Below are 22,772 nucleotides of genomic sequence, written 5' to 3' on the forward strand. Positions count from 1 at the left end.
AAAGCAAAGATGCAGTTTGCTGAAAACAAGTTTATCTTTGACAGTCTTGAATACTGAGTGCGGTTCAGTTAATAAAACTGTCTTTCTGGTGCTCATTGCAAACACGCCAGAAAGTGTTTTTCTGTGTTCCAATTGTTAGTATAAACAAATACGCAGTCTGCTGAAAGCAAGCTGTGCTCTGACAGTCTTTCTTATGGAGCGCAGTTCAGCTAATAAAACTCTTTCTGCCTTTCATTGCAAGCGAGCCCGAAAGTGTTTTTATGCTTCATAACGGGTTGTAAAAGCAAAGATGCAGTTTGCTGAAAACAAGTTGTTCTTTGACAGTCTTGAATACTGAGTGCGGTTCAGTTAATAAAACTGTCTTTCTGGTGCTCATTGCAAGCAAGCCAGAAAGTGTTTTTCTGTGTTCCAATTGCTAGTATAAAGAAATACGCAGTCTGCTGAAAGCAAGCTGTGCTCTGACAGTCATTCTTATGGAGTGCAGTTCAGCTAATAAAACTCTTTCTGCCTTTCATTGCAAGCGAGCCCGAAAGTGTTTTTATGCTTCATAATGGACTGTAAAAGCAAAGATGCAGTTTGCTGAAAACAAGTTGTTCTTTGACAGTCTTGAATACTGAGTGCGGTTCAGTTAATAAAACTGTCTTTCTGGTGCTCATTGCAAACAAACAAGAAAGTGTTTTTCTGTGTTCTACTTGTTAGTATAAACAAATATGCATTCTGCTGAAAGCAAGCTGTGCTCTGACAGTCTTTCTTATGGAGTGCAGTTCAGCTAATAAAACTCTTTCTGCCTTTCATTGCAAGCGAGCCCGAAAGTGTTTTTATGCTTCATAATGAACTGTAAAAGCAAAGATGCAGTTTGCTGAAAACAAGTTGTTCTTTGACAGTCTTGAATACTGAGTGCGGTTCAGTTAATAAAACTGTCTTTCTGGTGCTCATTGCAAACACGCCAGAAAGTGTTTTTCTGTGTTCCAATTGTTAGTATAAACAAATACGCAGTCTGCTGAAAGCAAGCTGTGCTCTGACAGTCTTTCTTATGGAGCGCAGTTCAGCTAATAAAACTCTTTCTGCCTTTCATTGCAAGCAAGCCCGAAAGTGTTTTTATGCTTCATAACGGATTGTAAAAGCAAAGATGCAGTTTGCTGAAAACAAGTTTATCTTTGACAGTCTTGAATACTGAGTGCGGTTCAGTTAATAAAACTGTCTTTCTGGTGCTCATTGCAAGCAAGCCAGAAAGTGTTTTTCTGTGTTCCAATTGTTAGTATAAACAAATACGCAGTCTGCTGAAAGCAAGCTGTGCTCTGACAGTCTTTCTTATGGAGTGCAGTTAAGCTAATAAAACTCTTTCTGCCTTTCATTGCAAGCGAGCCCAAAAGTGTTTTTATGCTTCATAACGGGTTGTAAAAGCAAAGATGCAGTTTGCTGAAAACAAGTTGTTCTTTGACAGTCTTGAATACTGAGTGCGGTTCAGTTAATAAAACTGTCTCTCTGATGCTCATTGCAAGCAAGCCAGAAAGTGTTTTTCTGTGTTCCAATTGCTAGTATAAAGAGATACGCAGTCTGCTGAAAGCAAGCTGTGCTCTGACAGTCATTCTTATGGAGTGCAGTTCAGCTAATAAAACTCTTTCTGCCTTTCATTGCAAGCGAGCCCGAAAGTGTTTTTATGCTTCATAACGGGTTGTAAAAGCAAAGATGCAGTTTGCTGAAAACAAGTTGTTCTTTGACAGTCTTGAATACTGAGTGCGGTTCAGTTAATAAAACTGTCTTTCTGGTGCTCATTGCAAACACGCCAGAAAGTGTTTTTCTGTGTTCCAATTGTTAGTATAAACAAATACGCAGTCTGCTGAAAGCAAGCTGTGCTCTGACAGTCTTTCTTATGGAGCGCAGTTCAGCTAATAAAACTCTTTCTGCCTTTCATTGCAAGCAAGCCCGAAAGTGTTTTTATGCTTCATAACGGATTGTAAAAGCAAAGATGCAGTTTGCTGAAAACAAGTTTATCTTTGACAGTCTTGAATACTGAGTGCGGTTCAGTTAATAAAACTGTCTTTCTGGTGCTCATTGCAAGCAAGCCAGAAAGTGTTTTTCTGTGTTCCAATTGTTAGTATAAACAAATACGCAGTCTGCTGAAAGCAAGCTGTGCTCTGACAGTCTTTCTTATGGAGTGCAGTTCAGCTAATAAAACTCTTTCTGCCTTTCATTGCAAGCGAGCCCGAAAGTGTTTTTATGCTTCATAACGGGTTGTAAAAGCAAAGATGCAGTTTGCTGAAAACAAGTTGTTCTTTGACAGTCTTGAATACTGAGTGCGGTTCAGTTAATAAAACTGTCTTTCTGGTGCTCATTGCAAACAAACCAGAAAGTGTTTTTCTGTGTTCTACTTGTTAGTATAAACAAATATGCAGTCTGCTGAAAGCAAGCTGTGCTCTGACAGTCTTTCTTATGGAGTGCAGTTAAGCTAATAAAACTCTTTCTGCCTTTCATTGCAAGCGAGCCCGAAAGTGTTTTTATGCTTCATAACGGGTTGTAAAAGCAAAGATGCAGTTTGCTGAAAACAAGTTGTTCTTTGACAGTCTTGAATACTGAGTGCGGTTCAGTTAATAAAACTGTCTTTCTGATGCTCATTGCAAGCAAGCCAGAAAGTGTTTTTCTGTGTTCCAATTGCTAGTATAAAGAGATACGCAGTCTGCTGAAAGCAAGCTGTGCTCTGACAGTCATTCTTATGGAGTGCAGTTCAGCTAATAAAACTCTTTCTGCCTTTCATTGCAAGCGAGCCCGAAAGTGTTTTTATGCTTCATAACGGGTTGTAAAAGCAAAGATGCAGTTTGCTGAAAACAAGTTGTTCTTTGACAGTCTTGAATACTGAGTGCGGTTCAGTTAATAAAACTGTCTTTCTGGTGCTCATTGCAAACACGCCAGAAAGTGTTTTTCTGTGTTCCAATTGTTAGTATAAACAAATACGCAGTCTCCTGAAAGCAAGCTGTGCTCTGACAGTCTTTCTTATGGAGCACAGTTCAGCTAATAAAACTCTTTCTGCCTTTCATTGCAAGCGAGCCCGAAAGTGTTTTTATGCTTCATGATGGGTTGTGTAAAAGCAAAGATGCAGTTTGCTGAAAACAAGTTGTTCTTTGACAGTCTTGAATACTGAGTGCGGTTCAGTTAATAAAACTGTCTTTCTGGTGCTCATTGCAAACACGCCAGAAAGTGTTTTTCTGTGTTCCAATTGTTAGTATAAACAAATACGCAGTCTGCTGAAAGCAAGCTGTGCTCTGACAGTCTTTCTTATGGAGCGCAGTTCAGCTAATAAAACTCTTTCTGCCTTTCATTGCAAGCGAGCCCGAAAGTGTTTTTATGCTTCATAATGGACTGTAAAAGCAAAGATGCAGTTTGCTGAAAACAAGATGTTCTTTGACAGTCTTGAATACTAAGTGCAGTTGAGTTAATAAAACTGTCTTTCTGGTGCTCATTGCAAGCAAGCCAGAAAGTGTTTTTCTGTGTTCCAATTGCTAGTATAAACAAATAAGCAGTCTGCTGAAAGCAAGCTGTGCTCTGACAGTCTTTCTTATGGAGTGCAGTTCAGCTAATAAAACTCTTTCTGCCTTTCATTGCAAGCGAGCCCGAAAGTGTTTTTATGCTTCATAACGGGTTGTAAAAGCAAAGATGCAGTTTGCTGAAAACAAGTTGTTCTTTGACAGTCTTGAATACTGAGTGCGGTTCAGTTAATAAAACTGTCTTTCTGGTGCTCATTGCAAGCAAGCCAGAAAGTGTTTTTCTGTGTTCCAATTGCTAGTATAAAGAAATACGCAGTCTGCTGAAAGCAATCTGTGCTCTGACAGTCTTTCTTATGGAGCGCAGTTCAGCTAATAAAACTCTTTCTGCCTTTCATTGCAAGCGAGCCCGAAAGTGTTTTTATGCTTCATAACGGGTTGTAAAAGCAAAGATGCAGTTTGCTGAAAACAAGTTGTTCTTTGACAGTCTTGAATACTGAGTGCGGTTCAGTTAATAAAACTGTCTTTCTGGTGCTCATTGCAAGCAAGCCAGAAAGTGTTTTTCTGTGTTCCAATTGCTAGTATAAAGAAATACGCAGTCTGCTGAAAGCAAGCTGTGCTCTGACAGTCATTCTTATGGAGTGCAGTTCAGCTAATAAAACACTTTCTGCCTTTCATTGCAAGCGAGCCCGAAAGTGTTTTTATGCTTCATAATGGACTGTAAAAGCAAAGATGCAGTTTGCTGAAAACAAGTTTATCTTTGACAGTCTTGAATACTGAGTGCGGTTCAGTTAATAAAACTGTCTTTCTGGTGCTCATTGCAAGCAAGCCAGAAAGTGTTTTTCTGTGTTCCAATCGTTAGTATAAACAAATAAGCAGTCTGCTGAAAACAAGCTGTGCTCTGACAGTCTTTCTTATGGAGTGCAGTTCAGCTAATAAAACTCTTTCTGCCTTTCATTGCAAGCGAGCCCGAAAGTGTTTTTATGCTTCATAACGGGTTGTAAAAGCAAAGATGCAGTTTGCTGAAAACAAGTTGTTCTTTGACAGTCTTGAATACTGAGTGCGGTTCAGTTAATAAAACTGTCTTTCTGGTGCTCATTGCAAGCAAGCCAGAAAGTGTTTTTCTGTGTTCCAATTGTTAGTATAAACAAATACGCAGTCTGCTGAAAGCAAGCTGTGCTCTGACAGTCTTTCTTATGGAGTGCAGTTCAGCTAATAAAACTCTTTCTGCCTTTCATTGCAAGCGAGCCCGAAAGTGTTTTTATGCTTCATAACGGGTTGTAAAAGCAAAGATGCAGTTTGCTGAAAACAAGTTGTTCTTTGACAGTCTTGAATACTGAGTGCGGTTCAGTTAATAAAACTGTCTTTCTGGTGCTCATTGCAAGCAAGCCAGAAAGTGTTTTTCTGTGTTCCAATTGCTAGTATAAAGAAATACGCAGTCTGCTGAAAGCAAGCTGTGCTCTGACAGTCATTCTTATGGAGTGCAGTTCAGCTAATAAAACACTTTCTGCCTTTCATTGCAAGCGAGCCCGAAAGTGTTTTTATGCTTCATAATGGACTGTAAAAGCAAAGATGCAGTTTGCTGAAAACAAGTTGTTCTTTGACAGTCTTGAATACTAAGTGCAGTTGAGTTAATAAAACTGTCTTTCTGGTGCTCATTGCAAGCAAGCCAGAAAGTGTTTTTCTGTGTTCCAATTGTTAGTATAAACAAATAAGCAGTCTGCTGAAAGCAAGCTGTGCTCTGACAGTCTTTCTTATGGAGTGCAGTTCAGCTAATAAAACTCTTTCTGCCGTTCATTGCAAGCAAGCCCAAAAGTGTTTTTATGCTTCATAATGGATTGTAAAAGCAAAGATGCAGTTTGCTGAAAACAAGTTTATCTTTGACAGTCTTGAATACTGAGTGCGGTTCAGTTAATAAAACTGTCTTTCTGGTGCTCATTGCAAACACGCCAGAAAGTGTTTTTCTGTGTTCCAATTGTTAGTATAAACAAATACGCAGTCTGCTGAAAGCAAGCTGTGCTCTGACAGTCTTTCTTATGGAGCGCAGTTCAGCTAATAAAACTCTTTCTGCCTTTCATTGCAAGCGAGCCCGAAAGTGTTTTTATGCTTCATAACGGGTTGTAAAAGCAAAGATGCATTTTGCTGAAAACAAGTTGTTCTTTGACAGTCTTGAATACTGAGTGCGGTTCAGTTAATAAAACTGTCTTTCTGGTGCTCATTGCAAGCAAGCCAGAAAGTGTTTTTCTGTGTTCCAATTGCTAGTATAAAGAAATACGCAGTCTGCTGAAAGCAAGCTGTGCTCTGACAGTCATTCTTATGGAGTGCAGTTCAGCTAATAAAACACTTTCTGCCTTTCATTGCAAGCGAGCCCGAAAGTGTTTTTATGCTTCATAATGGACTGTAAAAGCAAAGATGCAGTTTGCTGAAAACAAGTTGTTCTTTGACAGTCTTGAATACTAAGTGCAGTTGAGTTAATAAAACTGTCTTTCTGGTGCTCATTGCAAGCAAGCCAGAAAGTGTTTTTCTGTGTTCCAATTGCTAGTATAAACAAATAAGCAGTCTGCTGAAAGCAAGCTGTGCTCTGACAGTCTTTCTTATGGAGTGCAGTTCAGCTAATAAAACTCTTTCTGCCTTTCATTGCAAGCGAGCCCGAAAGTGTTTTTATGCTTCATAACGGGTTGTAAAAGCAAAGATGCAGTTTGCTGAAAACAAGTTGTTCTTTGACAGTCTTGAATACTGAGTGCAGTTCAGTTAATAAAACTGTCTTTCTGGTGCTCATTGCAAACAAGCCAGAAAGTGTTTTTCTGTGTTCCAATCGTTAGTATAAACAAATAAGCAGTCTGCTGAAAGCAAGCTGTGCTCTGACAGTCTTTCTTATGGAGCGCAGTTCAGCTAATAAAACTCTTTCTGCCTTTCATTGCAAGCGAGCCCGAAAGTGTTTTTATGCTTCATAACGGGTTGTAAAAGCAAAGATGCAGTTTGCTGAAAACAAGTTGTTCTTTGACCGTCTTGAATACTGAGTGCGGTTCAGTTAATAAAACTGTCTTTCTGGTGCTCATTGCAAGCAAGCCAGAAAGTGTTTTTCTGTGTTCCAAATGCTAGTATAAAGAAATACGCAGTCTGCTGAAAGCAAGCTGTGCTCTGACAGTCATTCTTATGGAGTGCAGTTCAGCTAATAAAACACTTTCTGCCTTTCATTGCAAGCGAGCCCGAAAGTGTTTTTATGCTTCATAATGGACTGTAAAAGCAAAGATGCAGTTTGCTGAAAACAAGTTGTTCTTTGACAGTCTTGAATACTAAGTGCAGTTGAGTTAATAAAACTGTCTTTCTGGTGCTCATTGCAAGCAAGCCAGAAAGTGTTTTTCTGTGTTCCAATTGCTAGTATAAACAAATAAGCAGTCTGCTGAAAGCAAGCTGTGCTCTGACAGTCTTTCTTATGGAGTGCAGTTCAGCTAATAAAACTCTTTCTGCCTTTCATTGCAAGCGAGCCCGAAAGTGTTTTTATGCTTCATAACGGGTTGTAAAAGCAAAGATGCAGTTTGCTGAAAACAAGTTGTTCTTTGACAGTCTTGAATACTGAGTGCGGTTCAGTTAATAAAACTGTCTTTCTGGTGCTCATTGCAAACACGCCAGAAAGTGTTTTTCTGTGTTCCAATTGTTAGTATAAACAAATACGCAGTCTGCTGAAAGCAAGCTGTGCTCTGACAGTCTTTCTTATGGAGCGCAGTTCAGCTAATAAAACTCTTTCTGCCTTTCATTGCAAGCAAGCCCGAAAGTGTTTTTATGCTTCATAATGGATTGTAAAAGCAAAGATGCAGTTTGCTGAAAACAAGTTTATCTTTGACAGTCATGAATACTGAGTGCGGTTCAGTTAATAAAACTGTCTTTCTGGTGCTCATTGCAAACACGCCAGAAAGTGTTTTTCTGTGTTCCAATTGTTAGTATAAACAAATACGCAGTCTGCTGAAAGCAAGCTGTGCTCTGACAGTCTTTCTTATGGAGCGCAGTTCAGCTAATAAAACTCTTTCTGCCTTTCATTGCAAGCAAGCCCGAAAGTGTTTTTATGCTTCATAATGGATTGTAAAAGCAAAGATGCAGTTTGCTGAAAACAAGTTTATCTTTGACAGTCTTGAATACTGAGTGCAGTTGAGTTAATAAAACTGTCTTTCTGGTGCTCATTGCAAACACGCCAGAAAGTGTTTTTCTGTGTTCCAATTGTTAGTATAAACAAATACGCAGTCTGCTGAAAGCAAGCTGTGCTCTGACAGTCTTTCTTATGGAGCGCAGTTCAGCTAATAAAACTCTTTCTGCCTTTCATTGCAAGCGAGCCCGAAAGTGTTTTTATGCTTCATAACGGGTTGTAAAAGCAAAGATGCAGTTTGCTGAAAACAAGTTGTTCTTTGACAGTCTTGAATACTGAGTGCGGTTCAGTTAATAAAACTGTCTTTCTGGTGCTCATTGCAAACAAACCAGAAAGTGTTTTTCTGTGTTCTACTTGTTAGTATAAACAAATATGCAGTCTGCTGAAAGCAAGCTGTGCTCTGACAGTCTTTCTTATGGAGCGCAGTTCAGCTAATAAAACTCTTTCTGCCTTTCATTGCAAGCGAGCCCGAAAGTGTTTTTATGCTTCATAACGGGTTGTAAAAGCAAAGATGCAGTTTGCTGAAAACAAGTTGTTCTTTGACAGTCTTGAATACTGAGTGCGGTTCAGTTAATAAAACTGTCTTTCTGGTGCTCATTGCAAGCAAGCCAGAAAGTGTTTTTCTGTGTTCCAATTGTTAGTATAAACAAATACGCAGTCTGCTGAAAGCAAGCTGTGCTCTGACAGTCTTTCTTATGGAGTGCAGTTCAGCTAATAAAACTCTTTCTGCCTTTCATTGCAAGCGAGCCCGAAAGTGTTTTTATGCTTCATAACGGGTTGTAAAAGCAAAGATGCAGTTTGCTGAAAACAAGTTGTTCTTTGACAGTCTTGAATACTGAGTGCGGTTCAGTTAATAAAACTGTCTTTCTGGTGCTCATTGCAAGCAAGCCAGAAAGTGTTTTTCTGTGTTCCAATTGCTAGTATAAAGAAATACGCAGTCTGCTGAAAGCAAGCTGTGCTCTGACAGTCATTCTTATGGAGTGCAGTTCAGCTAATAAAACACTTTCTGCCTTTCATTGCAAGCGAGCCCGAAAGTGTTTTTATGCTTCATAATGGACTGTAAAAGCAAAGATGCAGTTTGCTGAAAACAAGTTGTTCTTTGACAGTCTTGAATACTAAGTGCAGTTGAGTTAATAAAACTGTCTTTCTGGTGCTCATTGCAAGCAAGCCAGAAAGTGTTTTTCTGTGTTCCAATTGTTAGTATAAACAAATAAGCAGTCTGCTGAAAGCAAGCTGTGCTCTGACAGTCTTTCTTATGGAGTGCAGTTCAGCTAATAAAACTCTTTCTGCCGTTCATTGCAAGCAAGCCCAAAAGTGTTTTTATGCTTCATAATGGATTGTAAAAGCAAAGATGCAGTTTGCTGAAAACAAGTTTATCTTTGACAGTCTTGAATACTGAGTGCGGTTCAGTTAATAAAACTGTCTTTCTGGTGCTCATTGCAAACACGCCAGAAAGTGTTTTTCTGTGTTCCAATTGTTAGTATAAACAAATACGCAGTCTGCTGAAAGCAAGCTGTGCTCTGACAGTCTTTCTTATGGAGCGCAGTTCAGCTAATAAAACTCTTTCTGCCTTTCATTGCAAGCGAGCCCGAAAGTGTTTTTATGCTTCATAACGGGTTGTAAAAGCAAAGATGCATTTTGCTGAAAACAAGTTGTTCTTTGACAGTCTTGAATACTGAGTGCGGTTCAGTTAATAAAACTGTCTTTCTGGTGCTCATTGCAAGCAAGCCAGAAAGTGTTTTTCTGTGTTCCAATTGCTAGTATAAAGAAATACGCAGTCTGCTGAAAGCAAGCTGTGCTCTGACAGTCATTCTTATGGAGTGCAGTTCAGCTAATAAAACACTTTCTGCCTTTCATTGCAAGCGAGCCCGAAAGTGTTTTTATGCTTCATAATGGACTGTAAAAGCAAAGATGCAGTTTGCTGAAAACAAGTTGTTCTTTGACAGTCTTGAATACTAAGTGCAGTTGAGTTAATAAAACTGTCTTTCTGGTGCTCATTGCAAGCAAGCCAGAAAGTGTTTTTCTGTGTTCCAATTGCTAGTATAAACAAATAAGCAGTCTGCTGAAAGCAAGCTGTGCTCTGACAGTCTTTCTTATGGAGTGCAGTTCAGCTAATAAAACTCTTTCTGCCTTTCATTGCAAGCGAGCCCGAAAGTGTTTTTATGCTTCATAACGGGTTGTAAAAGCAAAGATGCAGTTTGCTGAAAACAAGTTGTTCTTTGACAGTCTTGAATACTGAGTGCAGTTCAGTTAATAAAACTGTCTTTCTGGTGCTCATTGCAAACAAGCCAGAAAGTGTTTTTCTGTGTTCCAATCGTTAGTATAAACAAATAAGCAGTCTGCTGAAAGCAAGCTGTGCTCTGACAGTCTTTCTTATGGAGCGCAGTTCAGCTAATAAAACTCTTTCTGCCTTTCATTGCAAGCGAGCCCGAAAGTGTTTTTATGCTTCATAACGGGTTGTAAAAGCAAAGATGCAGTTTGCTGAAAACAAGTTGTTCTTTGACCGTCTTGAATACTGAGTGCGGTTCAGTTAATAAAACTGTCTTTCTGGTGCTCATTGCAAGCAAGCCAGAAAGTGTTTTTCTGTGTTCCAAATGCTAGTATAAAGAAATACGCAGTCTGCTGAAAGCAAGCTGTGCTCTGACAGTCATTCTTATGGAGTGCAGTTCAGCTAATAAAACACTTTCTGCCTTTCATTGCAAGCGAGCCCGAAAGTGTTTTTATGCTTCATAATGGACTGTAAAAGCAAAGATGCAGTTTGCTGAAAACAAGTTGTTCTTTGACAGTCTTGAATACTAAGTGCAGTTGAGTTAATAAAACTGTCTTTCTGGTGCTCATTGCAAGCAAGCCAGAAAGTGTTTTTCTGTGTTCCAATTGCTAGTATAAACAAATAAGCAGTCTGCTGAAAGCAAGCTGTGCTCTGACAGTCTTTCTTATGGAGTGCAGTTCAGCTAATAAAACTCTTTCTGCCTTTCATTGCAAGCGAGCCCGAAAGTGTTTTTATGCTTCATAACGGGTTGTAAAAGCAAAGATGCAGTTTGCTGAAAACAAGTTGTTCTTTGACAGTCTTGAATACTGAGTGCGGTTCAGTTAATAAAACTGTCTTTCTGGTGCTCATTGCAAACACGCCAGAAAGTGTTTTTCTGTGTTCCAATTGTTAGTATAAACAAATACGCAGTCTGCTGAAAGCAAGCTGTGCTCTGACAGTCTTTCTTATGGAGCGCAGTTCAGCTAATAAAACTCTTTCTGCCTTTCATTGCAAGCAAGCCCGAAAGTGTTTTTATGCTTCATAATGGATTGTAAAAGCAAAGATGCAGTTTGCTGAAAACAAGTTTATCTTTGACAGTCATGAATACTGAGTGCGGTTCAGTTAATAAAACTGTCTTTCTGGTGCTCATTGCAAACACGCCAGAAAGTGTTTTTCTGTGTTCCAATTGTTAGTATAAACAAATACGCAGTCTGCTGAAAGCAAGCTGTGCTCTGACAGTCTTTCTTATGGAGCGCAGTTCAGCTAATAAAACTCTTTCTGCCTTTCATTGCAAGCAAGCCCGAAAGTGTTTTTATGCTTCATAATGGATTGTAAAAGCAAAGATGCAGTTTGCTGAAAACAAGTTTATCTTTGACAGTCTTGAATACTGAGTGCAGTTGAGTTAATAAAACTGTCTTTCTGGTGCTCATTGCAAACACGCCAGAAAGTGTTTTTCTGTGTTCCAATTGTTAGTATAAACAAATACGCAGTCTGCTGAAAGCAAGCTGTGCTCTGACAGTCTTTCTTATGGAGCACAGTTCAGCTAATAAAACTCTTTCTGCCTTTCATTGCAAGCGAGCCCGAAAGTGTTTTTATGCTTCATAACGGGTTGTAAAAGCAAAGATGCAGTTTGCTGAAAACAAGTTGTTCTTTGACAGTCTTGAATACTGAGTGCGGTTCAGTTAATAAAACTGTCTTTCTGGTGCTCATTGCAAACAAACCAGAAAGTGTTTTTCTGTGTTCTACTTGTTAGTATAAACAAATATGCAGTCTGCTGAAAGCAAGCTGTGCTCTGACAGTCTTTCTTATGGAGCGCAGTTCAGCTAATAAAACTCTTTCTGCCTTTCATTGCAAGCGAGCCCGAAAGTGTTTTTATGCTTCATAACGGGTTGTAAAAGCAAAGATGCAGTTTGCTGAAAACAAGTTGTTCTTTGACAGTCTTGAATACTGAGTGCGGTTCAGTTAATAAAACTGTCTTTCTGGTGCTCATTGCAAACACGCCAGAAAGTGTTTTTCTGTGTTCCAATTGTTAGTATAAACAAATACGCAGTCTGCTGAAAGCAAGCTGTGCTCTGACAGTCTTTCTTATGGAGCGCAGTTCAGCTAATAAAACTCTTTCTGCCTTTCATTGCAAGCGAGCCCGAAAGTGTTTTTATGCTTCATAACGGGTTGTAAAAGCAAAGATGCAGTTTGCTGAAAACAAGTTGTTCTTTGACAGTCTTGAATACTGAGTGCGGTTCAGTTAATAAAACTGTCTTTCTGGTGCTCATTGCAAACACGCCAGAAAGTGTTTTTCTGTGTTCCAATTGTTAGTATAAACAAATACGCAGTCTGCTGAAAGCAAGCTGTGCTCTGACAGTCTTTCTTATGGAGCGCAGTTCAGCTAATAAAACTCTTTCTGCCTTTCATTGCAAGCGAGCCCGAAAGTGTTTTTATGCTTCATAACGGGTTGTAAAAGCAAAGATGCAGTTTGCTGAAAACAAGTTGTTCTTTGACAGTCTTGAATACTGAGTGCGGTTCAGTTAATAAAACTGTCTTTCTGGTGCTCATTTGCAAGCAAGCCAGAAAGTGTTTTTCTGTGTTCCAATTGCTAGTATAGAGAAATACGCAGTCTGCTGAAAACAAGCTGTTCTCTGACAGTCTTTCTTATGGAGTGCAGTTCAGCTAATAAAACTCTTTCTGCCTTTCATTGCAAGCGAGCCCGAAAGTGTTTTTATGCTTCATAATGGGTTGTAAAAGCAAAGATGCAGTTTGCTGAAAACAAGTTGTTCTTTGACAGTCTTGAATACTGAGTGCGGTTCAGTTAATAAAACTGTCTTTCTGGTGCTCATTGCAAACACGCCAGAAAGTGTTTTTCTGTGTTCCAATTGTTAGTATAAACAAATACGCAGTCTGCTGAAAGCAAGCTGTGCTCTGACAGTCTTTCTTATGGAGCGCAGTTCAGCTAATAAAACTCTTTCTGCCTTTCATTGCAAGCAAGCCCGAAAGTGTTTTTATGCTTCATAATGGATTGTAAAAGCAAAGATGCAGTTTGCTGAAAACAAGTTTATCTTTGACAGTCTTGAATACTGAGTGCAGTTGAGTTAATAAAACTGTCTTTCTGGTGCTCATTGCAAACACGCCAGAAAGTGTTTTTCTGTGTTCCAATTGTTAGTATAAACAAATACGCAGTCTGCTGAAAGCAAGCTGTGCTCTGACAGTCTTTCTTATGGAGCGCAGTTGAGCTAATAAAACTCTTTCTGCCTTTCATTGCAAGCGAGCCCGAAAGTGTTTTTATGCTTCATAACGGGTTGTAAAAGCAAAGATGCAGTTTGCTGAAAACAAGTTGTTCTTTGACAGTCTTGAATACTGAGTGCGGTTCAGTTAATAAAACTGTCTTTCTGGTGCTCATTGCAAACAAACCAGAAAGTGTTTTTCTGTGTTCTACTTGTTAGTATAAACAAATATGCAGTCTGCTGAAAGCAAGCTGTGCTCTGACAGTCTTTCTTATGGAGCGCAGTTCAGCTAATAAAACTCTTTCTGCCTTTCATTGCAAGCGAGCCCGAAAGTGTTTTTATGCTTCATAACGGGTTGTAAAAGCAAAGATGCAGTTTGCTGAAAACAAGTTGTTCTTTGACAGTCTTGAATACTGAGTGCGGTTCAGTTAATAAAACTGTCTTTCTGGTGCTCATTGCAAACACGCCAGAAAGTGTTTTTCTGTGTTCCAATTGTTAGTATAAACAAATACGCAGTCTGCTGAAAGCAATCTGTGCTCTGACAGTCTTTCTTATGGAGCGCAGTTCAGCTAATAAAACTCTTTCTGCCTTTCATTGCAAGCGAGCCCGAAAGTGTTTTTATGCTTCATAACGGGTTGTAAAAGCAAAGATGCAGTTTGCTGAAAACAAGTTGTTCTTTGACAGTCTTGAATACTGAGTGCGGTTCAGTTAATAAAACTGTCTTTCTGGTGCTCATTGCAAACAAACCAGAAAGTGTTTTTCTGTGTTCTACTTGTTAGTATAAACAAATATGCAGTCTGCTGAAAGCAAGCTGTGCTCTGACAGTCTTTCTTATGGAGCGCAGTTCAGCTAATAAAACTCTTTCTGCCTTTCATTGCAAGCGAGCCCGAAAGTGTTTTTATGCTTCATAACGGGTTGTAAAAGCAAAGATGCAGTTTGCTGAAAACAAGTTGTTCTTTGACAGTCTTGAATACTGAGTGCGGTTCAGTTAATAAAACTGTCTTTCTGGTGCTCATTGCAAACACGCCAGAAAGTGTTTTTCTGTGTTCCAATTGTTAGTATAAACAAATACGCAGTCTGCTGAAAGCAAGCTGTGCTCTGACAGTCTTTCTTATGGAGCGCAGTTCAGCTAATAAAACTCTTTCTGCCTTTCATTGCAAGCGAGCCCGAAAGTGTTTTTATGCTTCATAACGGGTTGTAAAAGCAAAGATGCAGTTTGCTGAAAACAAGTTGTTCTTTGACAGTCTTGAATACTGAGTGCGGTTCAGTTAATAAAACTGTCTTTCTGGTGCTCATTGCAAACACGCCAGAAAGTGTTTTTCTGTGTTCCAATTGTTAGTATAAACAAATACGCAGTCTGCTGAAAGCAAGCTGTGCTCTGACAGTCTTTCTTATGGAGCGCAGTTCAGCTAATAAAACTCTTTCTGCCTTTCATTGCAAGCGAGCCCGAAAGTGTTTTTATGCTTCATAACGGGTTGTAAAAGCAAAGATGCAGTTTGCTGAAAACAAGTTGTTCTTTGACAGTCTTGAATACTGAGTGCGGTTCAGTTAATAAAACTGTCTTTCTGGTGCTCATTGCAAACACGCCAGAAAGTGTTTTTCTGTGTTCCAATTGTTAGTATAAACAAATACGCAGTCTGCTGAAAGCAAGCTGTGCTCTGACAGTCTTTCTTATGGAGCGCAGTTCAGCTAATAAAACTCTTTCTGCCTTTCATTGCAAGCGAGCCCGAAAGTGTTTTTATGCTTCATAACGGGTTGTAAAAGCAAAGATGCAGTTTGCTGAAAACAAGTTGTTCTTTGACAGTCTTGAATACTGAGTGCGGTTCAGTTAATAAAACTGTCTTTCTGGTGCTCATTTGCAAGCAAGCCAGAAAGTGTTTTTCTGTGTTCCAATTGCTAGTATAGAGAAATACGCAGTCTGCTGAAAACAAGCTGTTCTCTGACAGTCTTTCTTATGGAGTGCAGTTCAGCTAATAAAACTCTTTCTGCCTTTCATTGCAAGCGAGCCCGAAAGTGTTTTTATGCTTCATAATGGGTTGTAAAAGCAAAGATGCAGTTTGCTGAAAACAAGTTGTTCTTTGACAGTCTTGAATACTGAGTGCGGTTCAGTTAATAAAACTGTCTTTCTGGTGCTCATTGCAAACAAGCCAGAAAGTGTTTTTCTGTGTTCCAATTGCTAGTATAGAGAAATACGCAGTCTGCTGAAAACAAGCTGTTCTCTGACAGTCTTTCTTATGGAGCGCAGTTCAGCTAATAAAACTCTTTCTGCCTTTCATTGCAAGCGAGCCCGAAAGTGTTTTTATGCTTCATAACGGGTTGTAAAAGCAAAGATGCAGTTTGCTGAAAACAAGTTGTTCTTTGACAGTCTTGAATACTGAGTGTGGTTCAGTTAATAAAACTGTCTTTCTGGTGCTCATTGCAAACACGCCAGAAAGTGTTTTTCTGTGTTCCAATTGTTAGTATTAACAAATACGCAGTCTGCTGAAAGCAAGCTGTGCTCTGACAGTCTTTCTTATGGAGCGCAGTTCAGCTAATAAAACTCTTTCTGCCTTTCATTGCAAGCGAGCCCGAAAGTGTTTTTATGCTTCATAACGGGTTGTAAAAGCAAAGATGCAGTTTGCTGAAAACAAGTTGTTCTTTGACAGTCTTGAACACTGAGTGCGGTTCAGTTAATAAAACTGTCTTTCTGGTGCTCATTGCAAACACGCCAGAAAGTGTCTTTCTGTGTTCCAATTGCTGGTGTAAAGAAATACGCAGTCTGCTGAAAGCAAGCTGTGCTCTGACAGTCTTTCTTATGGAGTGCAGTTCAGCTAATAAAACTCTTTCTGCCTTTCATTGCAAGCGAGCCCGAAAGTGTTTTTATGCTTCATAACGGGTTGTAAAAGCAAAGATGCAGTTTGCTGAAAACAAGTTGTTCTTTGACAGTCTTGAATACTGAGTGCGGTTCAGTTAATAAAACTGTCTTTCTGGTGCTCATTGCAAACACGCCAGAAAGTGTTTTTCTGTGTTCCAATTGTTAGTATAAACAAATACGCAGTCTGCTGAAAGCAAGCTGTGCTCTGACAGTCTTTCTTATGGAGCGCAGTTCAGCTAATAAAACTCTTTCTGCCTTTCATTGCAAGCGAGCCCGAAAGTGTTTTTATGCTTCATAACGGGTTGTAAAAGCAAAGATGCAGTTTGCTGAAAACAAGTTGTTCTTTGACAGTCTTGAATACTGAGTGCGGTTCAGTTAATAAAACTGTCTTTCTGGTGCTCATTGCAAACACGCCAGAAAGTGTTTTTCTGTGTTCCAATTGTTAGTATAAACAAATACGCAGTCTGCTGAAAGCAAGCTGTGCTCTGACAGTCTTTCTTATGGAGCGCAGTTCAGCTAATAAAACTCTTTCTGCCTTTCATTGCAAGCGAGCCCGAAAGTGTTTTTATGCTTCATAACGGGTTGTAAAAGCAAAGATGCAGTTTGCTGAAAACAAGTTGTTCTTTGACAGTCTTGAATACTGAGTGCGGTTCAGTTAATAAAACTGTCTTTCTGGTGCTCATTTGCAAGCAAGCCAGAAAGTGTTTTTCTGTGTTCCAATTGCTAGTATAGAGAAATACGCAGTCTGCTGAAAACAAGCTGTTCTCTGACAGTCTTTCTTATGGAGTGCAGTTCAGCTAATAAAACTCTTTCTGCCTTTCATTGCAAGCGAGCCCGAAAGTGTTTTTATGCTTCATAATGGGTTGTAAAAGCAAAGATGCAGTTTGCTGAAAACAAGTTGTTCTTTGACAGTCTTGAATACTGAGTGCGGTTCAGTTAATAAAACTGTCTTTCTGGTGCTCATTGCAAACACGCCAGAAAGTGTTTTTCTGTGTTCCAATTGTTAGTATAAACAAATACGCAGTCTGCTGAAAGCAAGCTGTGCTCTGACAGTCTTTCTTATGGAGCGCAGTTCAGCTAATAAAACTCTTTCTACCTTTCATTGCAAGCAAGCCCGAAAGTGTTTTTATGCTTCATAATGGATTGTAAAAGCAAAGATGCAGTTTGCTGAAAACAAGTTTATCTTTGACAGTCTTGAATACTGAGTGCAGTTGAGTTAATAAAACTGTCTTTCTGGTGCTCATTGCAAACACGCCAGAAAGTGTTTTTCTGTGTTCCAATTGTTAGTATAAACAAATACGCAGTCTGCTGAAAGCAAGCTGTGCTCTGACAGTCTTTCTTATGGAGCGCAGTTCAGCTAATAAAACTCTTTCTGCCTTTCATTGCAAGCGAGCCCGAAAGTGTTTTTATGCTTCATAACGGGTTGTAAAAGCAAAGATGCAGTTTGCTGAAAACAAGTTGTTCTTTGACAGTCTTGAATACTGAGTGCGGTTCAGTTAATAAAACTGTCTTTCTGGTGCTCATTGCAAACACGCCAGAAAGTGTTTTTCTGTGTTCCAATTGTTAGTATAAACAAATACGCAGTCTGCTGAAAGCAAGCTGTGCTCTGACAGTCTTTCTTATGGAGTGCAGTTCAGCTAATAAAACTCTTTCTGCCTTTCATTGCAAGCGAGCCCGAAAGTGTTTTTATGCTTCATAACGGGTTGTAAAAGCAAAGATGCAGTTTGCTGAAAACAAGTTGTTCTTTGACAGTCTTGAATACTGAGTGCGGTTCAGTTAATAAAACTGTCTTTCTGGTGCTCATTGCAAGCAAGCCAGAAAGTGTTTTTCTGTGTTCCAATTGCTAGTATAGAGAAATACGCAGTCTGCTGAAAACAAGCTGTTCTCTGACAGTCTTTCTTATGGAGCGCAGTTCAGCTAATAAAACTCTTTCTGCCTTTCATTGCAAGCGAGCCCGAAAGTGTTTTTATGCTTCATAACGGGTTGTAAAAGCAAAGATGCAGTTTGCTGAAAACAAGTTGTTCTTTGACAGTCTTGAATACTGAGTGTGGTTCAGTTAATAAAACTGTCTTTCTGGTGCTCATTGCAAACACGCCAGAAAGTGTTTTTCTGTGTTCCAATTGTTAGTATAAACAAATACGCAGTCTGCTGAAAGCAAGCTGTGCTCTGACAGTCTTTCTTATGGAGCGCAGTTCAGCTAATAAAACTCTTTCTGCCTTTCATTGCAAGCGAGCCCGAAAGTGTTTTTATGCTTCATAACGGGTTGTAAAAGCAAAGATGCAGTTTGCTGAAAACAAGTTGTTCTTTGACAGTCTTGAATACTGAGTGCGGTTCAGTTAATAAAACTGTCTTTCTGGTGCTCATTGCAAACAAACCAGAAAGTGTTTTTCTGTGTTCTACTTGTTAGTATAAACAAATATGCAGTCTGCTGAAAGCAAGCTGTGCTCTGACAGTCTTTCTTATGGAGCGCAGTTCAGCTAATAAAACTCTTTCTGCCTTTCATTGCAAGCGAGCCCGAAAGTGTTTTTATGCTTCATAACGGGTTGTAAAAGCAAAGATGCAGTTTGCTGAAAACAAGTTGTTCTTTGACAGTCTTGAACACTGAGTGCGGTTCAGTTAATAAAACTGTCTTTCTGGTGCTCATTGCAAACACGCCAGAAAGTGTCTTTCTGTGTTCCAATTGCTGGTGTAAAGAAATACGCAGTCTGCTGAAAGCAAGCTGTGCTCTGACAGTCTTTCTTATGGAGTGCAGTTCAGCTAATAAAACTCTTTCTGCCTTTCATTGCAAGCGAGCCCGAAAGTGTTTTTATGCTTCATAACGGGTTGTAAAAGCAAAGATGCAGTTTGCTGAAAACAAGTTGTTCTTTGACAGTCTTGAATACTGAGTGCGGTTCAGTTAATAAAACTGTCTTTCTGGTGCTCATTGCAAACACGCCAGAAAGTGTTTTTCTGTGTTCCAATTGTTAGTATAAACAAATACGCAGTCTGCTGAAAGCAAGCTGTGCTCTGACAGTCTTTCTTATGGAGCGCAGTTCAGCTAATAAAACTCTTTCTGCCTTTCATTGCAAGCGAGCCCGAAAGTGTTTTTATGCTTCATAACGGGTTGTAAAAGCAAAGATGCAGTTTGCTGAAAACAAGTTGTTCTTTGACAGTCTTGAATACTGAGTGCGGTTCAGTTAATAAAACTGTCTTTCTGGTGCTCATTGCAAACACGCCAGAAAGTGTTTTTCTGTGTTCCAATTGTTAGTATAAACAAATACGCAGTCTGCTGAAAGCAAGCTGTGCTCTGACAGTCTTTCTTATGGAGCGCAGTTCAGCTAATAAAACTCTTTCTGCCTTTCATTGCAAGCGAGCCCGAAAGTGTTTTTATGCTTCATAACGGGTTGTAAAAGCAAAGATGCAGTTTGCTGAAAACAAGTTGTTCTTTGACAGTCTTGAATACTGAGTGCGGTTCAGTTAATAAAACTGTCTTTCTGGTGCTCATTGCAAACACGCCAGAAAGTGTTTTTCTGTGTTCCAATTGTTAGTATAAACAAATACGCAGTCTGCTGAAAGCAAGCTGTGCTCTGACAGTCTTTCTTATGGAGCGCAGTTCAGCTAATAAAACTCTTTTTGCCTTTCATTGCAAGCGAGCCCGAAAGTGTTTTTATGCTTCATAATGGACTGTAAAAGCAAAGGTGCAGTTTGCTGAAAACAAGTTGTTCTTTGACAGTCTTGAATACTGAGTGCGGTTCAGTTAATAAAACTGTCTTTCTGGTGCTCATTGCAAACAAACAAGAAAGTGTTTTTCTGTGTTCTACTTGTTAGTATAAACAAATATGCATTCTGCTGAAAGCAAGCTGTGCTCTGACAGTCTTTCTTATGGAGTGCAGTTCAGCTAATAAAACTCTTTCTGCCTTTCATTGCAAGCGAGCCCGAAAGTGTTTTTATGCTTCATAACGGTTTGTAAAAGCAAAGATGCAGTTTGCTGAAAACAAGTTGTTCTTTGACAGTCTTGAATACTGAGTGCGGTTCAGTTAATAAAACTGTCTTTCTGGTGCTCATTGCAAACAAACAAGAAAGTGTTTTTCTGTGTTCTGCTTGTTAGTATAAACAAATATGCATTCTGCTGAAAGCAAGCTGTGCTCTGACAGTCTTTCTTATGGAGTGCAGTTCAGCTAATAAAACTCTTTCTGCCTTTCATTGCAAGCGAGCCCGAAAGTGTTTTTATGCTTCATAATGGGTTGTAAAAGCAAAGATGCAGTTTGCTGAAAACAAGTTATTCTTTGACAGTCTTGAATACTGAGTGCGGTTCAGTTAATAAAACTGTCTTTCTGGTGCTCATTGCAAGCAAGCCAGAAAGTGTTTTTCTGTGTTCCAATTGCTAGTATAAAGAAATACGCAGTCTGCTGAAAGCAAGCTGTGCTCTGACAGTCTTTCTTATGGAGTGCAGTTCAGCTAATAAAACTCTTTCTGCCTTTCATTGCAAGCGAGCCCGAAAGTGTTTTTATGCTTCATAATGGGTTGTAAAAGCAAAGATGCAGTTTGCTGAAAACAAGTTGTTCTTTGACAGTCTTGAATACTGAGTGCGGTTCAGTTAATAAAACTGTCTTTCTGGTGCTCATTGCAAACACGCCAGAAAGTGTTTTTCTGTGTTCCAATTGTTAGTATAAACAAATACGCAGTCTGCTGAAAGCAAGCTGTGCTCTGACAGTCTTTCTTATGGAGCGCAGTTCAGCTAATAAAACACTTTCTGCCTTTCATTGCAAGCAAGCCCGAAAGTGTTTTTATGCTTCATAACGGGTTGTAAAAGCAAAGATGCAGTTTGCTGAAAACAAGTTTATCTTTGACAGTCTTGAATACTGAGTGCGGTTCAGTTAATAAAACTGTCTTTCTGGTGCTCATTGCAAACACGCCAGAAAGTGTTTTTCTGTGTTCTACTTGATAGTATAAACAAATATGCAGTCTGCTGAAAGCAAGCTGTGCTCTGACAGTCTTTCTTATGGAGTGCAGTTCAGCTAATAAAACTCTTTCTGCCTTTCATTGCAAGCGAGCCCGAAAGTGTTTTTATGCTTCATAACGGGTTGTAAAAGCAAAGATGCAGTTTGCTGAAGACAAGTTGTTCTTTGACAGTCTTGAATACTGAGTGCGGTTCAGTTAATAAAACTGTCTTTCTGGTGCTCATTGCAAACACGCCAGAAAGTGTTTTTCTGTGTTCCAATTGTTAGTATAAACAAATACGCAGTCTGCTGAAAGCAAGCTGTGCTCTGACAGTCTTTCTTATGGAGTGCAGTTCAGCTAATAAAACTCTTTCTGCCTTTCATTGCAAGCGAGCCCGAAAGTGTTTTTATGCTTCATAATGGACTGTAAAAGCAAAGATGCAGTTTGCTGAAAACAAGTTGTTCTTTGACAGTCTTGAATACTGAGTGCGGTTCAGTTAATAAAACTGTCTTTCTGGTGCTCATTGCAAACAAACAAGAAAGTGTTTTTCTGTGTTCTACTTGTTAGTATAAACAAATATGCATTCTGCTGAAAGCAAGCTGTGCTCTGACAGTCTTTCTTATGGAGTGCAGTTCAGCTAATAAAACTCTTTCTGCCTTTCATTGCAAGCGAGCCCGAAAGTGTTTTTATGCTTCATAATGGACTGTAAAAGCAAAGATGCAGTTTGCTGAAAACAAGTTGTTCTTTGACAGTCTTGAATACTGAGTGCGGTTCAGTTAATAAAACTGTCTTTCTGGTGCTCATTGCAAACACGCCAGAAAGTGTTTTTCTGTGTTCCAATTGTTAGTATAAACAAATACGCAGTCTCCTGAAAGCAAGCTGTGCTCTGACAGTCTTTCTTATGGAGCGCAGTTCAGCTAATAAAACTCTTTCTGCCTTTCATTTCAAGCGAGCCCGAAAGTGTTTTTATGCTTCATAATGGGTTGTAAAAGCAAAGATGCAGTTTGCTGAAAACAAGTTGTTCTTTGACAGTCTTGAATACTGAGTGCGGTTCAGTTAATAAAACTGTCTTTCTGGTGCTCATTGCAAACACGCCAGAAAGTGTTTTTCTGTGTTCCAATTGTTAGTATAAACAAATACGCAGTCTGCTGAAAGCAAGCTGTGCTCTGACAGTCTTTCTTATGGAGCGCAGTTCAGCTAATAAAACTCTTTCTGCCTTTCATTGCAAGCGAGCCCGAAAGTGTTTTTATGCTTCATAACGGATTGTAAAAGCAAAGATGCAGTTTGCTGAAAACAAGTTGTTCTTTGACAGTCTTGAATACTGAGTGCGGTTCAGTTAATAAAACTGTCTTTCTGGTGCTCATTGCAAGCAAGCCAGAAAGTGTTTTTCTGTGTTCCAATTGCTAGTATAAAGAAATACGCAGTCTGCTGAAAGCAAGCTGTGCTCTGACAGTCTTTCTTATGGAGTGCAGTTCAGCTAATAAAACTCTTTCTGCCTTTCATTGCAAGCGAGCCCGAAAGTGTTTTTATGCTTCATAACGGGTTGTAAAAGCAAAGATGCAGTTTGCTGAAAACAAGTTGTTCTTTGACAGTCTTGAATACTGAGTGCGGTTCAGTTAATAAAACTGTCTTTCTGGTGCTCATTGCAAACACGCCAGAAAGTGTTTTTCTGTGTTCCAATTGTTAGTATAAACAAATACGCAGTCTCCTGAAAGCAAGCTGTGCTCTGACAGTCTTTCTTATGGAGCGCAGTTCAGCTAATAAAACTCTTTCTGCCTTTCATTGCAAGCGAGCCCGAAAGTGTTTTTATGCTTCATAATGGGTTGTAAAAGCAAAGATGCAGTTTGCTGAAAACAAGTTGTTCTTTGACAGTCTTGAATACTGAGTGCGGTTCAGTTAATAAAACTGTCTTTCT

This window comes from Hoplias malabaricus, chromosome 6 (genome assembly GCF_029633855.1).
Source record: "Hoplias malabaricus isolate fHopMal1 chromosome 6, fHopMal1.hap1, whole genome shotgun sequence".
NCBI classification, from domain to species: domain Eukaryota; kingdom Metazoa; phylum Chordata; class Actinopteri; order Characiformes; family Erythrinidae; genus Hoplias; species Hoplias malabaricus.